An 8,304-nucleotide genomic window follows, 5' to 3' on the forward strand; every position below is an offset into this window, starting at 1 on the left:
TTACATGTAATCTGCCGGTCTTGTATTTATTTCCACTTCTTCATGTTTTATAAAAGCTTCTTCAGAATCTGGCCTTTCTTGAATTTGTTGTTTAGTAGCTTGAAAAAGTTCATTYGGGGTTAATTAAAAGAGGAAAGTTGGAAGGGTTTCAACTCTATATTCCTAGAAACTTGATTAGCGAGTCAGTAGAAATTCAGTAAACAAACTTCTCCCTCTCTCCACCAATTTAGAAAGTATTAGGAAAAGCAATATTAAGAAGAACTTTTGAACAAAATTCTGACCAGTCAGGAGCCTGCATCTCAGTAATCRTTCAAGTGTCCTTAGATTTGTCCAGGATAGCTGAATATCCATCTACACAAGTCCTGAATTTTTCCTTAAATAGGGGATAGGGATATCAGTATTTCAGGCTTTTCATGATTAAAGTAAAAAAGAAAAAGCACCCTAGAAGCATCACCTTTTTTTCCTTTGTGGGTTACGTTTAAATTATTCTGACAGAACGATAATCTAAGTGCTGTTCTTRCGTCCGAGAAAGAGCAATGTGTATTGATGTAATTTTTATCTTAGTGTTGCAACACTCTCTATATAAAACCTCTCTGATTTGTGCCAAAAATCACAGAAATCACCATGAATAGCTGTTGTGAGGTCAGCCAAGTAAATTCTCAGATTCTGAGCCCTGTTAAGGACATGTCCTGACTCACCTTACTCCTGTTACTAAAAATATTAGTTGAAATAGCTAATTGAGGTAAAGTCAATTTGGAGATTATTTTTATGGAATCAGGCTAAAGAAACAGTTTACTATAATATTTTCCATACRAAAGAGGACCAATTTACTCCTCCTCATCTTCCCAAAATAGAGCTTAGATTTGTTATGTTCGAACACTAATAAAAATCAAAATTATAACTACCTATTATGATAAATGTGTAAAATGTAAAAATGTCTCTGCTTTGGGCCTAGACCTTGACAGCTCAAACCCCAATAAAAAAACAAATAAAAAGCCCTTTGAAAGTGGCARAATTATTTTGTTATGGCTGCATATGCGAGACAACTGTTTTTGCAAATATGTTAGCCTGCATTCAGGTAAATGAGTAGTGAGCATCTTAACATTATCAAAGTGTTTCTGACAGAAAATCCAGTGGGTGGTTTTGCTCTGCCTATATGCCCTTCTGGCAGGCATTGAATCCTGTTTCTCAAGCAGCTTTTGCATGAAGCACTTTTAAGACCCCCTACTCAAGAATTTTCTTATGTGTCTGTACTGAAGGCTTCCTCCTGCCCACTCAATGTTTACAGTTAAATGAATTCATTTAAAATTTTACTAGTAACTTTTTTTCTGTTTCAAAATCTCTCYAGATTTTTTATGGATATATGAAAAGCTCTACTTGAAACAGTCCTAGAAAGGAAGACTAGACGGAGCTCATCTAGTTTGCCTTTGGTTCTCAAAGGAGATCATCAAGTCTTCAACCATTCCTGCTGGCAGTTCTCAACTAAGTTTAACCTACTGTTAAAATGCTCCAATAAATGAGACTTCACAGACTGCTTTGGCAGCCTAAGGGGAAGGAAAAATAAGGAAAAAAAAAAAAAAAAAAAAAAAAAAAAAAAAAAAAAAAAAGGTCTTCCAGTTGCTGAAAAAGTTATTTAAGATGACTGATTTGGTTTAAATAGTAAGAGTATATCTTGGGAAATGTCCCTGTGTCAGTGTGTGACTGATCAAGGGATTTGGGCCCTGTCAAGCCATCGTTTGAACCACTACAGAGTCTGGGGTCCCAGTCTCCTGCAATCCTGCCATGGCACTGGTGAGAGGTTAGTAACCAGGGCTTYCAGGTTAGAGGAGGAGAAATCTAAATCCAGGTGTAAACAGCCTATTACCTTCTTTTTTTTTTTTTCAGAATGGTGCTGCTTGTATTTCATGTCTGACTTGCCCATGTCGAGATCTGTACTCTATCTGTTACCAACTGATGTGAGAATACAAACAAGAAGTTTCTTCCTCTTTGTAGCAAACTGACATTTTTAAAGACTGCCCTCCACAAGTGCCATTGTGTCTTCTCTTAACAACAACCTCTCAATATTTCAGTCTCTTCTCACAAACCACRTTTTCTACTTCTGACTGTCCTTATCATGCTTCTAAAGTGCTGTCAGATGCTCCACACAGGTCACAGTACTCCAGCTGAGACCACAGCAGCCCTGAATCAACCGAGAGCTTTACTTCACGTGTTTTACCAATGACAATTCTGTTTGTTCTTCTCAGTACAGTGTTTGCTTTTTTTGCAATAGTTCAACACTGTTAATTCATGGTGAGTTTGTGATCTGATATAACTTCACATTCTTTTCTGCAGAAATGTACTCTGAATGAGTTGGCAATATCAAGTCAAATTTGGCAGAAGTACAAGATTAGCTTTTAAAAAAGCAGAATTGCTTAATGATTTAAAAATAGAAATGGAGCATCTTTAAAGTTTGCATTACGTAAACATTTTACACTAGCATTAGTAAGCCAAATATAGTAACAAATCTAACAGTCCTGTGCTTGGTAATTTGAATGTGAAATTGACTTTTTTAATCATTCTGAAGAAGATTTTTGGTTGGTTAACCTGAMGGAGAAACAAAGTGGAACAGGCCCAGGCCCCCATTTCAGCCCAGCCTGGGGCTGTTAGTTGCTGCCCCACAACGCCACACTGGTGCCAGCGCCAGCACTGCCCCTTCCCAGTCTTGGCCCCCCTGGACCTCACCCTGGCCCCACAGTCATGCCCAATGCCCCCAAGGCCTGGGGCTGCCCCGGCTGCCCCCAGGGCCTGCTCCCTCAGGGTGGGGAAGGGCTCTGGTGCCAGCAGGAGGCCCAGTGGACAATGGTCCCAGCCCCAGGGAGCTGCTGTACTTACAGTGCCCCAGCATGATGGAGGGCTACAGAGAGGGCCAAACTCAGCTCTCCTCACAGGTGTGGAATGAAATGACAGGAGGCAGCGGTTGCAAGGTGCAAATGGAGAACATCCAGTTGAGTATAAAGAAAATATTTTTCACCAGAAGGGTGGGTAAGCACTGGGACAGGTTTCTTAGAGAGGCTGTGGCATTTCAGCCCTAGAGATTTCCAAAATTTGGCTGGACAAGGCCCTGAGCAACATAATTTAAAGTTAGACTTKCTTTGAACAGGAGGTTGGATCAGATGACCTGCAGATGTCCTTCCCAGCCTAAATTTTCCTATGATTCTRTGAGTACTGCAATGCTAAGAATGACAAATTTGTTGAACATATAGGCATATCTACAACAATTTCATGATAGCCACAAAAGGCTTTTCCTTCTCATGAATTCACTAAGTTGCTGTGATCTTGCTGCTCTGTTTCTGGCCCAACTAGCACTACTTTATGGCTCTTTTTCTACTTAGAGTTTGGCCTGTGGGATTTTTACCCAGAAGAACTGTCTTGTGCACCTTAACTTTACCACTTTTTTTCCAAGAACTTTATCCTAGATACCTTAAATCTAAATAAACAGTTTAATTCCTACAACTGGGGATAAATACCTTAAGAAGACCCCACAGTTTTGGAATCTGATACTGCATTCATGGGAATACTAGAATTATTTCAGTATAATATGATATATACATATAATTATAAATATAATAAAACAGTACAAGTAAAAATGTCTGTTGCAACTTCTATTGGATGGCATTGATTGGGTGGCTGACTCAGCCAACACATTTTGTTGGATGTATCGAATCACTGTAAGGGAATTCCTACTTAAAAATAACAACATCCAACACATCTCAAAGTACTGAAAAGTAGGGAGACATTTAAACATGGAAAGACAAGTGGAAATAGTTGCATGGCCATACAGCTATGATTGAAAAACTCAGTTTAAACGAGTTCTTTTGTTCTACAAATTATGCTTGTGGAAGAATGAGAACTGAATTCTCCCACAGCCCACTGTTAATCTTCTGACTTGCAGGCAGGCAGGCAAGCAGGCAGACATACAGACACACACACCACCACCACCTCCCCTCAAGGGTGGCATATATGTCCTCAGATGAAATTCTGGCCCATTTTACAGGCTCAAGGAGATCGAATAATGCCCCTAAAATAAACATCCACACTTTTTTCAGTATTTGTCCAAATAGTGCAGAATTCCCTAAGAATTATTCTATTTCTTCAAAAAACAAAGAAATGTATTTTTGATGCAGAAGCCTGACTATTGATGCCTTTAGTCACCATTTAATCTCACAACAATAGTTCTAATRAGAGCAGTAATAGGTTTGGAAACCTCTTACAAAACGCTTCTCTTTTGATCACACAGTTACCATATAGTTATTTAAATGACCTGCGTAAAGAAGTGGAAAAGTGTGTCCCTTCTCTTCAAACTTTACAAAGAAGTTTGAAGCAAATCTTTTTTGAAATATCCTTTTCAATTTAATTTCCTGAATTGCCTGGAGATCGGGAATGTAAAATATTTCTACATTATTAAACCCTCTTATCTGAAAGATGTGAAATCTTGTTAGTGCTATCTTTTCATCAGTAATGCAAGCACCTTCATTTTAAACTATACATACTTTTAGAAATCTAGGTGTATTCACATAGTTCCAACTCAGATATTTTAGAGATAATGTGAAAGAATGTTTCAGATTACTAGAATTAAAATTTTTTAGACTTGTTTTGTTAAATGTCCTGGAACAAATGTATCTTGGCTTCATTTTAGTTGCGCTAACAATGAATTTGGAGCTGAGGGTTGCTCTGTGCCAAAATGAAATTGCTGTGACTTTATAGTATGATTTGTATCTTAGTAATGGGAGTTCACTATGTCTTGYTAGGAATAATAGGATTTTAGAAGAAGACCCCAAACAGCATTTTTACTTAAATTACTGTATCAGATGTATGTTCCAGCAATAAGAGTGGTCTATGAGTCTCCATCCATTGTTTATAAAAATGTGGTGAATTCTTTTAGTTCTCCCAATTGTAGACATAATGCCAAATAACTTCAACACCTTTAGGATAGTTTTGGAATAGTATTAGTGAGTGTGTTTCCATTATTTACTTTCATTTGCACCATGATTACATCTGGCACAGTAATTTTAATGGTTGAGTAACTGGCATAGCATACTCAAAATTTCTTTTATTTTAACTACTTCCTCTCCTATATAGAAACAGATGATTTGRAGAGCCTGTTAAAGCTTTTTCTTTTCCACTTGTGCTAATTACCTTAAATATTTTGGAGATTTTCCCACAAAGTCCATTTTGTTTTCTAGATCATTAGCAATGTTAAAAACAAACCTTCTCACAAATATGTTGGCATAAGCTCAAGCACAGTTCCTAGCTCATCAGAAACCCTTCCTTATGCAAGGAAAATTGTGTGGGGACCATTACATGCAGTTCASTTGCCCCAAAGCCCTGGGGGTTTAGTGCATGAGCTTCCAGCAGTGCTTTAGTTTTTTCATATACAAAGCATGTAGACAAGACCAATTAAAAGTTTAAATCAGCTAAATCAGCAGGGATGAAGAATGATGTGTAAGTTTCTGATGTAATGAATTACTGCCTTCCAATTCAAAGAATGGCACTCTGCTTTAACAGGAATCTGTAGACTAGGTACAAGGAAATCATGGACATCACTGTCTATGATGCCTGATGTGTTAATATCTGTGAAATGCTTAGACTGCTTCAGAATGAGTAGAAATGATCAGGAAAAATATTCTTTATACTCTTACCAAGCTTAGCACCTAAAAAGAAAAYATTTGAGTAAGGGTTCAAGAGTAGTCCTGACAGGTGATACTTTTTAGTTCATACTTCATTAGAGCGAAAAGGGTAGCATTTCTGTCAAAAATCATATCATCCTCAACCTTAGTTCACTCAGTGACCAGTAGCAGTCAACAACTCGTGAATTTATTCACTGATGGACCTACTCACCTTGTCTTCCAAAGAGGCATTGCATAYAGTTTTACCGAGGCCCTCAGAGGTATAGATGCTGTAGCTTTTATGAAATGTGTTATACATACCCTAATTTCTTAATATGCAGGCAACAGACTTCTGACAAAGAGGTGTCCATCTGACTCCTACACAGAATAACAATAACCTGGCACGCCAAAAATCCAACACGATGCAGTGTTTCTAAGATAATATTTCTAAAACCAGCTAACTAACTCCATCATTTCATCTATGGACATTATTTTCCAAACAGCATTATGCTATGCTCTTTTACAATTTATTAATGCTATTGCTGCTAAAACTTAATTTGTAACATTTTTTTTTGGCCAGGCCAAAGAAAGAAATAAGAGAATTTGTTTAAGCAGCAATTTTTCTGATTTAAAGTAGTCATGCACAAGATATTTCATCATTAATGTGGATTTTCAGTTACAGGACAATGGTAACAAGATTTCAGAAATAATGCAGTGTTGTTGCCTGTGTGTAGCAATTAGTTAGTGGCCTAGTTCAGATGAGAGTTTCAGTGTTTTATAAAATGTCTAAAGAATAGCTGTCCTAGTTAACATAATTAACTGGGAAGAACAGTTGAAGGGCAACATTTGTTTATTTTGGGAAAAAGTACTGAAAAAATAAATGAAATTTGCTATAAACCAGCTGTAGGGAGAAGTGAGAGTGCATGGGAAATTCTAGATAGAGTACATGGAGTGGACTGACAGTAACATCACTATGCAGCAGCATCTTACCTGGCAGATAATCAAATCTCTTAGTGAAGTTTGTCAGTTCTTTTTTATTTGTATGAGCAAGAAGAGATTCCCTGAAGAAAAACATTGCTAAAAACATGTATAGGATTGTTATTGTAAAAAAATAGCCCTAAAACTTTCTAATCCTAGTCGGGGAGAACAATATGTCTTAATAAAGCTACTATCACAACTTGTTACTCTATCCTACCATTACTAGTTGTAGAGTTCTGATAAATCTGTAGGGAATGTTCACACCATGAATTTCCCATGTGTTATTACCCCAAACCTCTATAATCTCCTTTAAAAAACAGTGTTATTTCCAGCAAATTTCACCCCTGTGGAAGCTGTGGGGACTATGCTGCAACATCCAACAGAAGCCAGGCACTGCTGGGGGAAGGAGAACAGCAGCAGCACTACTGAAACCAAATCCCTTTACAACTGCGCTTTGAGCTCTCGCTCTGTTATATGCCACCACTAAAGAATCATGCCATCTCCCACCACTCTGCATTGCCTGAATGCAGGCACAGAAAGCATCTTTTTATAGTTAGCTGCCTAGGCTCAGCCTAGCGAGGACTATTGCGTGTATCAGGCTATTAGCTTGGCATAGGTGTAGGGCTCAGTGTGCCACAATCATGTGGACAACATTAACCACAGTGAYTGATACACCAATCGGTCTGCGGGAAGTACAATCTTGCATCTAGTTGGTCTCATGTGGAAGTGTAAAAATAACAGAATTTGTCAGACTAACAGGCCATCTATCACAATATCCTGTTTTTAACGGCAATGGCTAGTGGTTGTTCTGAGAAAGATTATAAGAAGCAGCATTTCTTGGCATTCTCTCCCAGTTCATAGCAATAAATTGCAGGGACCAGGGACTTCCTGAGCCAGAATTAACAATCAGATCATCATATTTAAAGCTATGGATTTCATCTGATTCCTTTCTGAATCCCTTATGCTTTGGCTTGTATAATATCTAGGTAAGACATGTTTCATAACTGATAATGTATTGTTTGAAAATATATGRTGTTGCGTATTTTCAGCTTTTGCCTGATAATTTTGTTGGATGAACCCTACTTTTGGATCATGAGGAGCAATGAATAATCATTACCTATTTATACTCTTCACAAAAATCAAAATTTTGAGAACAGCATTATCTCCCACTGCAGTAATTTCTAAACTGAAGGGTCTTAGTTTGTTTAAATCTTTGTGTTATACTTCAGTTCACCCTTTAAACTTTTTTTAGTTTTTTGCTAAAACTCTCTGGAAATGAAGTGACCTCTAATGCATGCAGTATCCAAGATGCAAGTATACTTTGACTGTATACAATATCGCAGTAATAGTCTATCTTTTGTTTTCAGTTTCTTTGTCTAAATAGTTTCTAAAGCTCTACTCACTTTTTTTACAGYGGGGCTGTGATAGTGCCCCTAAAATTCTGTGCCAATTTTCAGAGAATTATCTACAATGGCTCTGTGGCCTCTTTCCTAAGTGTTAGAGTCATTCATCATGTATGTGTAATTAAAACTATTGCGATCAAATTTCATTTGCCCTTCATTACCCACTCGCGTGGTATTGTAAGGTCTTTTGAAATTGCATCTCACTCAACCTCCCTCCTGTAGCTGGTGAACATGCGGTCAACTTTTCTTTTCTTTCTTTCTTTCTTTTTTTTTTTTTT

Source organism: Rhea americana, unplaced genomic scaffold, assembly GCF_003343005.1.
Source record: "Rhea americana isolate MKP2758 unplaced genomic scaffold, rheAme1 scaffold_147, whole genome shotgun sequence".
Taxonomy (NCBI): Eukaryota; Metazoa; Chordata; class Aves; order Rheiformes; family Rheidae; genus Rhea; species Rhea americana.